Source organism: Sus scrofa, chromosome 3 (assembly GCF_054392235.1).
Source record: "Sus scrofa isolate SSC_HxYL_T2T_F1_AM1 chromosome 3, Sscrofa_HxYL_maternal_Yorkshire_Landrace_v2.0, whole genome shotgun sequence".
In the NCBI taxonomy this organism is placed as follows: Eukaryota; Metazoa; Chordata; class Mammalia; order Artiodactyla; family Suidae; genus Sus; species Sus scrofa.
This window is the reverse complement of record NC_139385.1, coordinates 52925163-52939141: the sequence shown is the minus strand read 5'-3', so window position 1 is coordinate 52939141 and position 13979 is coordinate 52925163. Positions and strand designations below refer to the sequence as shown.

The following is a 13979-nucleotide window of genomic DNA, read 5'->3' as shown; positions in this document are numbered from 1 at the left end:
GTCAGATTCGTTTCCGCTGCACCACGACGGGGACTCCAACATTTATTAAATATACTGTGACTTCAATAGCCAAGACATTGAAAGTAAATGTTCATTGACAGACGATTGGATTAAGAAGATGTGGTATACATACACAATGGAATACTACTCAGCCATAAAAAGAACAAAATAATGCCATTCACAGCAACATGGATGGAATTAAGAGACTCTCATACTAAGTGAAGTCAGAAAAAGAAAGGCAAATATCATATGGTTTCACTTACATCTGGAATCTAATATACATCACAAATGAACCTTTCCACAGAAAAGAAAATCATGGACTTGGAGAATAGACTTATGGTTGCCTAGGGCGAGGGGGAGGGAGTGGGATGGACTGGGAATCAGGGGTTAACAGATGCGAACTATTGCTTTTGGAGTGGGTAAACAATGAGATCATGCTGGACAGCGCTGGGAACTACGTCTGGTCACTTGCGATGGAGTATGATAATGTGAGAAAAAAGAATGTGTACATGTATGTGTGAGTGGGTAACCTTGCTGTGCAGCAGAAAATTGACAGAATACTGTAAATCAGCTATAGGGGAAAAAATAAAAATCATTACCAAAAAAAATATATATATATACTGTGACTTAAGACATTAGAAATATTAAGAACTGGAGTTCCCGTCCCGGCGCAGTGGTTAACGGATCCGACTAGGAACCATGAGGTTGCGGGTTTGATCCCTGGCCTTGCTCAGTGGGTTAAGGATCCGGCGTTGCCATGAGCTGTGGTGTAGGTCGCAGATGTGGCTCGGATCCCTCGTTGCTGTGGCTCTGGCGTAGGCTAGTGGCTACAACTCCGATTCGACCCCTAGCCTGGGAACCTCCATATGCCATGGGAGCGGCCCAAGAAATAGCAAAAAGACAAAAAAAAAAAGAAAAAAGAAAAAAGAAAAGAAATATTAAGAATTAAGGTGTTTGGTTTTTTTGTATAAAAACGTATACAAAGAGAACCTAATTCTCTCTTCTGTAGAACTCCAGGCACACACAATATTAAAATCCAATATACTGGATATAATATAGTACCCCAGACTGGATGCTTGTGAAATCTGACTATAGACTGTAATTTATGGTTTTCTACCAATGCCAATTTCTTGAAAATGGAGTCTGGTTGTATAAATGCCACGTCGCTGCAAGCTGGGAGAAGGGTACAGGAACTCGTATTATCTTTGCAGCTGGTCTGTACATCTAAAATTGTTCCATAACAAAAGGAACATAACATTAGTTCAGTACTGAATAATTTAATGAGATGGACCATTCTTGCTGTGGGGCCACAAGCAAATTAGTTTTCTCTCAAAATCTTGTCTCTTACAGTATTTCTCATTCTAAATAACCTCCTGGCTCAAGCGTCAATCAGTGAGGCAGCGTGAGTGACAAAGGGATGTAAAAACGACTACCAGATGTAAAGCAATCTGATGCTTGATTTATACGTGAAGAGTTAGATGAGCTAATTTTTCTCAACCCAGATTTGGTTTTATTGCAAAATAGCTCAGTTTTTAATTTTTTTAAAAGATTCGGATGGCTGATCTGTCATCAGATGAGTCACCTGCTATCATTTAGTCCAAATGAGGGTGAGTGGAGTTGTGGAATGATCCAGAAACCAATAACTCTGGGCAAAGGGTAGGAAGAGATCATTCACAGGAAAGGTAAGTGGCTCTTAAAGTGGCGCCACCTCACAGGTAATGAGAGAACTCCAGACCACAGTCACACTGAGATTACTTCTCTCCCTGTCAGCTTGCCAGAGATTGCGGGGGTGAGGTCTGAGGCTGTGGGAAGAGACCCCTTCCACATGCTGAGTGGGAGGGTGAAAGGGCACATTTGCCCTTTGACCCAGCCTTCATCTCTCTGGAAATCAGTTCTTTAGACACACCTGCACAGGTATAGCATGCCAGCTGGTTCCTGGTGTCAGGGCTGGTAAGAGGAGGGCTGGGGATAATCAAAACCCACCAGGGGCAACTTGCTGATAAACCACATGGCCACCTGCAACTGCAGAGGGACATTTGCACAGTGGGGGCATCAGGCAAAACCTTCTCAAAGGATGATGCAGCTAGTCATTAAAATGGGATGACCAGAGCCTGAGTGACTCAATAGGAAGGACCTAGCCACAAAATGCTCTGGCTGTGAGCACGGAAAGATTTATTTATTTATTTATTTATTTATTTATTTATTTATTTATTTATTCTTCAAATGGTTCTGACAAAAATATCTGCCTGTACACAGAGAGAGAGAGCAAATATGGGGAAATGTTGACACTTGGTAAATCAATTCTTACAATTTTTCTTACAAGTTTGAAAATGTTTAAAAAGTTTAAAATGGGAGTTCCCGTTGTGGCTCAGTGGTTAATGAATCTGACTAGGAACCATGAGGTTGTGGGTTCGATTCCTGGCCTTGCTCAGTGGGTTAAGGATCTGGTGTTGCCATGAGCTGTGGTGTAGGTCACAGATGCTGCTTGGATCCTGAGTTGCTGTGGCTGTGGTGTAGGCCAGCAGCTACAGCTCCAATTAGACCCCAGCCTGGGAACCTCCATATGCCATGGGAGCAGCCCTAGAAAAGGCAAAAAGACAAAAAGACCAAAAAAAAAAAAAAAAAGTTTAAAATAGTTATCTATAGAGAACAAAAGGAAAGAAGTAGATGGAGACAGATGGAAGTGAGATTTCCGTAGTATCATTTTGGGTTTTTTTTTAAGCCATATAACCACATCATCTATTTTTAATTTAATCATTTTGTAAGATGACGATAATAATGAAAACAAACCAAAAAAATTCTACTTTCTGGGTACTAATTTTTTTTTTTCTTTTTAGGGCTGCACCCACAGCACATGTAGGTTCCCAGGCTACGGGCTGAGTCAGAGCTTCAGCTTCTGGCCTACACCACAGCCACAGCAACACTAGATCCATGCCACGTCTATGACCTACACCACAGCTCACAGCAATGCCAGATCTTTAACCCACTGAGTGAGGCCAGGGGTCGAACCGGTGTCCTCATGGATACTAGTCGGGTTCCTTACCGCTGAGCCATGATGGGAACTCCAAAATTCTACTTCTTCTCATGGCTCATCTCCATGACAAAGCATAGAACCAGAACATGGGTTGAACTGCACAGGCACAAAACAGTGGGGTGCGGGGGAGGAAGAGGACAGGTGGGAGCACAAGGAAGCATAAGGAGCACCAGGGAGCCTTGCTAGAGAGACAGGAGGGCCTGGAAAGGGGCCAGGTTGTGGTCAGGGTGCACCCCTTCCCCATCACCTTATGGAAGCCAGTTTGGAGCCTCCACCAAAACAATGATGACAATACACAGCTCACACCCCCCCTCCCACCCAGCCGTGCCCACCCCCAGCTATCAATCCTTCATGGTCACACAGATGAGCAAATATGACAAATATGACATTCATATTTGTACAGTCGTATTTGTAATAGGGCAACATTAGAGATGTTCTGGATGTCCAACAACAGAGAATTAGTTCAAAATATTACCATGGCACAGGACTTACTAGAAAAGCACATTTATTGTGTAAAATAATTACTATAATAATATGATTAAATTAACTTAAAAAATCAAGACAGCATGGTATTGGCACAGGGATAGAGCAATAGACCAGTGGAACAGAATAAAGCATCCAGAAATGGACTCATATTCACATGGTCAGTTGATTTTCAGTGATGGTGCTAATATTCATCAATGGACAAGGGAAACTCTCTCAACAGGCTGGGATGAGTGGCTATCTATATGGAAAAATGAACCTTGACCCACCACTCACACCACACACATAGAAATAACTGGAAATGGGAGTTCCCGTCGTGGCGCAGTGGTTAACGAATCCGACTAGGAACCATGAGGTTGCGGGTTCGGTCCATGCCCTTGCTCAGTGGGTTAACGATCCGGCATTGCCGTGAGCTGTGGTGTAGGTCACAGACGCGGCTTGGATCCCGCGTTGCTGTGGCTCTGGCGTAGGCCGGTGGCTACAGCTCCGATTCAACCCCTAGCCTGGGAACCTCCATATGCCGCGGGAGTGGCCCAAGAAATAGCAACAACAACAACAACAACAGCAAAAAGACAAAAGACAAAAAAAAAAAAAAAAAAAAAAAAAAAGAAAGAAATAACTGGAAATGAATCACAGTCGTAACTGTGAACGCTAAAAGTATAAAGTTTCTAAAAATACACAGGTGAAAGCATTTGCACATTCAGGGTAGGCAAAGATTTCTTAGGCACTAGCTACAAAAAAAAACCTTGATAAACTGTACTTCATCAACATAAAAAACCTGTGCTCATCAAAGGCCCCAGTAAGAAAATGAAAAGGCAAGCAGCAGACTAAAGGAAAATATTTGTAATACGTCTATCTGACAAAGGACTTATGTCTATAATATATATAAAAAGAATTCCTACAAATCAATAAGAAAAAAAGATGAATAAGCTAACAAAAAATCTGAGGAAAAGACTAGACCAAGCACTTGACTAAGAAAAATTATCTAAATGGACAGTGAACACATAGGAAGGTGCTATATCATCAGGGAAATGCAAATTAAATTCACAATGAGATGTCACCATGCTCTATCATATGGCTACAATGCAACAGACTGACAATACCAAGTGTTGACAAGGATGCTGAGCGACAAAATTCTCACAGCGATGGTGGAAGTATAAAATTACACAACTGCTTTGGAAAACTGCTTGGCATTTTCTCATGAAGTTAAACACTTGCCCTGTGACCCAATGATTTCCTCCTAGGGGATCTATTCAAGAGAAAAAAAAAAAACATCTGTTCACACAAAGACCTGGTCACAAATGTCTGCAGCAGCCCTATTCATAATAATTCAAAACTGGAAATAACTCAAGTGTCCACAGACTAGAGAATGAATAGAAAAAATGGTATAGTCATAACATGGAATGAATTACTGATATACCAACAATACAGATGCATCTCAGAAGAGGCTAAGCACAAAAGACTACTTCAGATGAAGTTCAACAGCAGGCAGAACTAGCATGAAATTGAAGCACCAGTAATCTCTGGGGCTCTGGAGTGGGACGGTTTATATTAGTTTGTTTGAGCTGCGATAACAAAATACTGTATCAACAAGAAGAGAATGCAGAATACTGTAGAAACAATAAGAGAAACTTATCTCACAGTTCTAGAAGCTGGAAGCCTGAGATTTATGTGTCAGCAGGGCTGGTTTCTCCTGAGGTCTCTCTCCTTGGCTTGGAGAGAGCAGTCTTCTCCCTGTGTCCTTATGTGGCCTTTCCTCTGTATGTGTGTCTATGTCTTAATCTCCTCTTCTGATAAAGACACCAGTCATATCGGGTTAGGGTCCACCTGCGTTACCTTATTTTAATTTAATTACCTCCTTAAAGGCTCAATATCTAAATATTAGTCACATTCTGAAGTGCTGAGGGTTAAGACTTCAACATATGGGAGTTCCCATCATGGCTCAGCAGTAACAAAACTGATTAGTATCCGTGAGGGTGGGTTTGATCCCTGGCCTCACTCAGTGGATTGAGGATCTGATACTGGTGTGAACTGCAGATGTGTAGGTGGCAGACACGGATCAGATCTGGCATTGCTGTGGCTGTGGTATAGGCTGGCAGCTATGGCTCTGATTTGACCCCTAGCTTGGGCACTAGACAAAAAAACAACAACAACAAAAAAAAAAACACCTCAATATATGAATTTGGGGGGAAGCAATGCAGCCTATAACACCCCTTAAGAATGAAAACAAGGCAAGGATGTTTGATTTCACTCTTATTCATCAAAGTGGTGGATGCTCAGTCAGTGCAATAAGGCAGGGCAAGGAACTAAAAATGGATACAGAGCAGAATGGAAGAAACAAAAATGCCTATATTTACAGATGACATGATTGTCTACAAAGGAAATCCTAAGAATCTACATCAACTCAATAGTAAAAAAAAAAAAAAATTATAATTGAAAGCATTTCCTCTAAAATCAGGAATAAGACAAGGATGCCCACTCTCACCACTTTTATTCCACATAGTATTTGAAGTCCTAGACACAGCAATCAGACAAGAAAAAGAAATGAAAGAAATCAAAATTGGAAAGGAAGTACAACTGCCACTATTTGCAGATGATATGATACCAAATATAAAAAAATCCTTGCTCAGTGTTTCCTGTAAATTATCCACCTTTGCCTCCAGTTTATTTCCAGTGTCTTGCATCATCTTCAGCATCAATAGTCTAAAGTCTTTTTCCTGGAGACTGAGAATCTCCTGATCACTTAGCTGTTTTTCTGGGGGTTTTCTTTCTCCCTCATCTGAGTTATAGTTCTCTGGCTTTTCATTTTTATAGGTTTTGGTATGGTGACCTTTTTGAAGACAATAGAGTTGTAGCCTCTCTTACTTCTGGGGTCTGTCCCCCTTGTGGCTGAAGTTGGTAAGGGGGCTTGCTGTAGGCTTCCTGATGGGAGGGACTGATGCCTGCCCACTGGTAGGTGGAGCTGATTCCTATCCCTCTGGTGGGTGGGGCTTTGCCTCTGGATGAGATTAGAGGCAGCTGGGTGCCTGGGGGGGTCTTTACGCAGCCTGTTTACTGATGGGTGGGGCTGTGATCCCACCAGGATTGTTGTTTGGCCTGGGGCTTCTCACTGCTGATAGGTGGGGCCAGGTTTTCCCAAAGTGGCCACCTCCAGAGAAACAGCACACACAATGATGAATATTCCCAAGAGTTTTGCTTCCAGTGTCCTTCCCTCACAACAAGCCACATTCACCCCTGTTTTCCCAGGAGGTCCTCCAAGAACTGCAGTCAGGTTTGACCCAGATTCCTATAGAGACTTTGCTTTGCATGTGAAAGTCCGTGTGCACCTTTCAAGAATGGGGTCTCCGTTTCCACCACTCCTGTGGAACTCCTGCTCACAAGCCCCACTGGCCTTCAATGCCAGATGTTCTGGGGGCTCTTTCTCCCAGTGCCAGATCCCCAGGTGTGGGGACTTGACGTGGGGCTCAGAATTCTCACTCCTGTAGATGAGTCTCCATGATACAGTTACTTTTCAGTCTGTGGGGCTTCTCACCCTGGAGGCATGGGGTTGCTTATATCATGTAATAGCCCCTCCTGCCTCTTGATGTGGCCTCCTCTTTGTCTTCTGGAGTAGGATATCTTTCTGAAAGCTTCCAGTCCATTGGTTGAAGGTTGCTCAGCATTTGGTTGTAATTTTGTTGTTTTTAGGAGAGAAGTTGAGCTCCAGTCCTTCCATTCCACCATCTTAAACCTGTTTCCTTAAAAATCCTAAAGATGCCACCAAAAACCTATTAGAACTGATAAGTGAATTCAGTAAAGTTGCAGGATACAAAATTAATATAAAGAAATCTAGGAGTTCCCATCATTGCTCAGTGGTTAACAAATCCAACTAGGAACCATGAGGTTGTGGGTTCGATCCCTGGCCTTGCTTAGTGGGTTAAGGATCCGGTGTTACTGTTATCTGTGATGTATGTCACAGATTTGGCTCAGATCCCACACTGCCGTGGCTGTGGCATAGGCCAGTGGCTACAGCTCCAATTCGACTCCTAGCTTGGGAGTCTCCATATGCCGTGGGTGCAGCCCTAAAAAGCAGAAAAAAAAAAAAAAAAAAAGGAAAGAAAAGAAAAAGTCTGTTGCATTTCTATACACTCATAATGAATTATTGGAAAGAGAAATTAAGAAAACAATTCATTTATAATTGCATTAAAAAGAATAAAATACCTAAGAATAAATCTAAACAATGAGGTAGGAAAAAAAACTACTTGAAAAGCTCTAGACATTGATGAAAGAAATGGAAAATGATACAAAAAAATGGAAAAATATACTGTGCTCATAGATTGGAAGAATTAGTGTTGCTGAACTAGAATAAGTAACTCAAATTTATATGGAAACAAAAAAGACCCTATATAGCCAAAACAATCTTGAGAAAGAAGAACAGAACTGGAGTTATCACACTGTATGAGACTATATTTCAAATCTATAGTCATCCAAACAGTGTGGTACAGGCACAAAAACAGAATCATAGATCAATGGAACAGAATGGAGAGCCCAGAAATGAACCCACACTTAAATGATCAATTAATCTGGAGTTTCTGTTGTGGCTCAGCAGTTAACAAACCCACCAAGATTCTGTGAGGACTCAGGTTTGATCTCTGGCCTTGCTTAGTGGGTTAAGGACCCAGCATTGCTGTGAGCTGTGGTATAGGTCATAGAGGTGGCTCGGATCTGACGTTGCTGTGGCTATGGCATAGGCCAGCAGTTATAGCTCTGACTGGACCCCTAGCCTGGGAACCTCCATATGCCATGAGTGACAAAAAGACAAAAAAAGACAAAAAAAAAAAATTAATCTATGACAAAGGGAGAATATATAATGGGAAAATATAGCCTCCTCAATAAATGGTGTTGGGAAAACTGGACAGCTACATGCAAAAGAATCAAAGTGAACTATGTCACACCACATACTAAAATAAACTCAAAATGGTTCAAAGACTTAAATGTAAGATCTGAAACCATAAAATTCCTAGAACAAAACACAGGTAGCACTCTCTTTGACATCAATCTTAGTGATATTTCATTGGATATATCTTCTCAGGAAGGAAAAACAAAAGCTAAAATAAACAAAAGTAGTTACATCAAATTAAAAAGCTTTTGAACAGTGAAGGAAACTACTGGCAAAACTAAAAGGCCACCTACTGAATGGGAGAAGATACTTGCAAACGACATATCTTAAAAGGGTCAATATCCAAAATATTCAAAGAACTCGTACAATTCAACACTAACCCAATTAAAAAATGGGCAGAGAAGCTGAAAATTTTTCCAAAGAAGACATGTGGATGGGCAACAGACACATGAAAAGATACTCAACATTCATCAGGGAAATGCAAATCGAAACCACAGAGATATCACCTCACATCTGTCAGATGGTTGTTATCAAAAAGACCACAAAAAACAAGTGTTGGAGTTCCCGTCACGGCACAGCGGAAACAACTCCAACTAGGAACCATGAGGCTGGAGGTCTGATACCTCGCCTCGATCAGTGGGTTAAGGATCTGGCGTTGCCATGAGCTGTGGTGTAGGTCGAAGACACGGCTTGGATCCTGTGTTGCTGTGGCTATGGTGTAGGCTGGTAGCTGTAGCTCTGATTGGACCCCTAACCTGGGAACCTCCATATGCCGTGGGTGTGGCCCTAAAAAGCAAAAAAAAAAGAAAGAAAGAAAGACCAAAAAACAAGTGTTGGTAAGCATTTGGCACCCTCATGCTCTGTTGGTAGAATGTAAACTGGTGCAGCTACTATGGAAAACAATATGGAGCTCTCCCCCAAAATTAATAATACAACTACCACACAGTCCAGCAATTCTACTTCTGGACACTTTTCTAAAGAAAACAAATACACTCACTTGAATACCCCTATATTCATTGGAGCATTATTTATAATAGCTGAGATATGGAAGCAAGCAACGTGTCCACAGATAAATGGATAGAGAAGATACGGTATATGTATAAGGGGTTAATACACAATGGAATGCTGTTTGGCCATGAAAAAGATGAAATCTTGCAATTTTCGACAACAGGGTTGGACTTTGAGGGCATTATGTTAAGTGAAATAAGTTGGACAGAGAAAGACAAGCACTGGCACAAGTGGGCCCTGTGCTCAGGCCCCTTCCACTCACTGGTCACATGGTCCACACAGGCACCAGGGACGCCTGTCAGACCATAAGGATGGGACAAAGTGTCCAGCGCTATCATTTTCCTTCTCACAAGGCAGGCAAGAGCCACAGAGATGCCAAACTAGCTGGGCAGGAAATTGGGGTAAGACCCCAACAGGCTTTGGATGGGGTACAACTTTTTCAGTTTTCAGGCCCCAAGACAAATCCTAATGAATATTCCACCTATAAATAGACAAGACACAGAAAAGGAAAAGAGAAATCTTTCTAGACCTCCACAAACCATGCCATCTCTGGGTGTTGAGGTTCTGGGAATTTTCATTTTCCTCCAATGCTTCTCGGTAATATCTAAATTTCTACAAAGAATATTTATTATATTTGCAATCGCGAGAAAAGCCAGTCTATTTAAAAATAAGAGAATAAAAGCTTCTCCATTCCTCATCTGAGATTCAAACCTCCAGCAATTGCACAGTCAGAGCCAGCTGTCTCCACGTCTGTTTACATATGGAAATTTTAATTTCTACTTAGCTGTCTTAAATCTCTCCAAGGAAAAATGTGGTCAAGAAACCCAAAAAGAAGGGACTCTGAATGTAATTGTGCTTTCTGAAAACACTTTTGCAAAAGCTTTCTAGATTGCTCTAAACTGAAAATGCATTTTGTTCAAAGACAGAAACGATTTTTAAAAATTGGGCCCTGCCTTGAACTTCACCCACCTTCAACATCAGTCAAGCAGAGGAGGGTCAGGCCAGGACCTGGAGTCCATGAGGCCACATCCTGGCCAGAGGACAGGGAAAGAGCCCTTTCACCAACACCAGGCTATGGGGACTACCTGGGAAAGTGTACATCAGATGCCAAGGTGTGAGCAGTGAGGAACTGATTAATCATCACTTGATTTACTTCCTTATTTTTTTTTTTTAATAATTGCTCTAAAAATACTTGACAGTTTAGTCATCTCAGACAAGAGGAGCCTTTGGCATTGCACTGGAGAAGCAATTGCAGCCTCAAACCCTTAGATGAAGTGGCATTTAAGAGCTATCCAGACAGGACAGGATAATTACAGAGAGGCATTGGTGTGGGCTGCGGGTGACATTCAAGCCTGAAGTGGAAGCAACCTCTTATATTTAACAAAGGGCTCTGATGATCTACACTGAAAGGAAACTGCTGTGTCTGGGTGTTTTTTGGTTTTTTTTGTTTGTTTGTTTGGTTTTAACCCTGTAAGAAAAAAAATACTGTGTAAATAGCGAAGTTTTTGTGTTTTTTTGTTTTTGTTTTTTGCTTTTTAGGGCCGCACTTGCAGCATATGGAAGTTCCCAGGCTAGGGGTTGAATCGGAGCTGCAGCTACCACAGCTCATGTCAACACCAGATTAACCCACTGAGCGAGGCCAGGGACTGAACCCGAATCTGACATTTGCACAGTCGCTTGGACCCTTCCTTCCCTATTCAGATCCTGAATCTTAGTTCCTGATCAACCAAAGGCAACTCAGGACTCAGCAGCTCTGCTTATTTCGAGGGCTTCCTTTTAGGTTACCACTACCCTAGGGTAGCATCTGGGAGGGATGCTAGAGAGAATTGGAATCTGATCACAGCAGCACCGTCCAAGAGAAAGGAGGAAGGGGACAGAGAAGGTGGGAGAGGAAAAGGGAATGGGAAGGGACTTGAGTGTCCCTTTGCTGCGGTCTGAAGCTGAGGGACAGTCTCAGGAAGCAGTAGCAGGCTGGGAGTACCTGCCCACCTGCACTTATTTCTTGAGCAGCAGGGTATATTTTGCAGACAAAAAGTTTTGGAACTTGGTTTCAGACAAAGGATCATGGGGCAATCTGAGGACATACCCCCTTTGCCACAGAACATCTTAGACTCTGAGATTGCCCGAGACCCCATACGTGTGAGGGTGGGGAGCAGGGAGGACCTTCTCTGAAGCAGCCCTGTCATCAGCAAGGCCACCACCTCAATGGTTTCCTGCAGACACTCCCTGCACACGATGCCCACGTACAGGTGGACACAGGCCAGGCCCCCACCCACATCAAGGTTCCCTAACCAATCACCTTGGACAAGAAGGAAACAGCCACACTATTCTGGGCCCAGTCTTTGAAAAAGCAGCATAGGGTGCTGAAAAGTCATAGCCTGTTGACCAGGAGGCCCCAAGCTTATATCTCAGAGGCCAGAGGTTTTATCCAGTTGGCAGCCATGGATGCAGCTGTGAGGGATACTTTAGACACGATATATCAAGGACTCAGAACATGGGAGTGGACAGATATAACCCCACATCTGCATTGGACAGCAACTTATTTTAGGATGCTGTAAGTTCAATGTGAGATGCATTCAGCAAAAATTCTAGCCTCATCCAGGTGGAATGGTCTTAGATGCAAAATTAGGTACCAGGAGAACACAAGCCTTCTTCATTTATCCGTTCAAGGGTACATCACTAGTAACTTTTCATTTTAAAAGCCCCAATTTGATCTCTAAAAAGCCAGTTGGGGGAGTTCCTGTCATGGCTCAGTGGTTAACGAATCCAACTAGGAACCATGAGGTTGCGGATTTGATCCCTGGCCTCGCTCAGAGGGTTAAGGATCCGGCATTGCCTTGAGCTGTGGTATAGGTCAAAGACACGGCTCAGATCTGGCATTGCTGTGGCTCTGGCATAGGCCAGTGGCTACAGCTCTGATCAGACCCCTAGCCTGGGAACCTCTAAATGTGGAGGATGCGGCACTAGAAAAGACAAAAAATAAAATAAAATAAAATAAAATAAAATAAAAAGCCAGTTGGGATGTCCTCTAAATGCACTAGACACGGCTCAGGGGCTCAGCCTCTGGGCACAGCTCTCACCTCCCAGACAGATCAAGAAGCAGGGAAGGGGTTGTCCACCCCATGTTGTCCCCTCTCCCTTGTTCCTGCAGGGGACACAGGATAGACAGCTTGGATAGACAGCCAGGAAGATGGTCAATTAGGGGCTCCCACTCTTCAGACCCCCTCTGAGTAGGCTCCTTGGATGTATTTCTGGGTTCTGTTCTTTAGACTGAAGGGCTCCAGGTACTCACAAGGACCTTACCTGGAAGTGGGGAGTGGGCTTGGGCTAAGGTGGCCAAACTTGAACACACAGGTATGGAGCCCTGCCCTCTTCTGCCTTCCCCCAAGATGCCAGACTCTTAGAAGACAGGCCCAGGTCTAGAAGTCACACAGAACTCAGTGATGGGGCTTCACCCCGGCCCCCACTTGCCTCCCCACAAGTTCTGTCTGCAAATACAACCAGCTCTTCCCTTGGATTCACCTGCTTCTGTTTATCCTTCATATCCTGAACCAAATTCTTTCCAGAATAATATGTGAAGGGAGGGGGTGGGTGAGAACAGAGAAGGAGGAATTCAGCTAGTTGGTTAGCAGTTGTATAGTGGCTTGCTAGTCGGCTAGTCAATCCCCTAACGGGGATTCTGCCTGTGGTTCTGGGCCAGTGGATGACTGAGAGCCTCTCCAGGAGCGTGGCAGGAGGACAGGGGCCACCACACCCCTTGGCAACATATCCAGGGTATGGGCACAGCAGTGCACACAGGGTGGTGCTGGCTGGGAAGAGACTGTTCCTTGGTTCTTCCCGGGTGGATTGCAGCAAACACTGGTGCCTTGCCTCTCACAGAACAGGGCCCATGCAGAAACACACTGGTCAAAGCCGATGTCTGGTGGCTCCGAGTGGGCTGGGAATGCTGAGCTGTGGCTGTACTCCAAACCTGCTGGTTCCCAATGGTTCCCCATGCAGCTGGAAGGCTCTGGGGACCCCCTCCTCCTAATGTCCTCCAAATTGGCCCAGAGCTACAGGACTCAGGCAAAACTGGTATCCAAGAGCTTGGGTTGGGCACCCCTTCAACTGCTTTAACACACAGCAAGCCCTGCTGGACAGCTGGGGAAGTGAAGCACTGGCCAAGGTCATGCGAATGGGGGGGACCATACCCTGGAGTTGTGTGTCTCCCTCATCCTGCATGGAAGGCAGATGTGTCCTCCTCTGATCCCCCAGACCCATGTGAGCTATCTGTTCCCAGTGCCTAGAGCATGACCGGGTCCCCTCTCCACAATCCCAGCTAAGGCCACAAAGGGCCTGAGGACAAGTTGTCAAGTTCAGAAGCCCCCCAAAGTTCAGAAGAGGAGACTGAGGCCCCAGCCCAAGCTCTGCCTGATGAGGTCTCTGTGCTAGCAGGATCCAGCCCAGCCCGGCTCGCCCATCACCTTGTCACTAACTGAGTGAACAAGGCTAGAAACCTCGCCTACACAGAGCAGGCCCTGTGTCCAAAGGCAGCTGGCCTTCAGCTGACCAACTGGCCCAACACAGGGGCCTAGA

General features: G+C 44.1%; 1 protein-coding gene across 8 annotated transcripts in view; it reads right to left on the bottom strand.

Moving 5' to 3' along the window:
- FGD3 (FYVE, RhoGEF and PH domain containing 3) overlaps positions 1-13979 on the bottom strand; it is a 130569-nt gene that overhangs the window by 56582 nt on the left and 60008 nt on the right. The window lies entirely within an intron of this gene.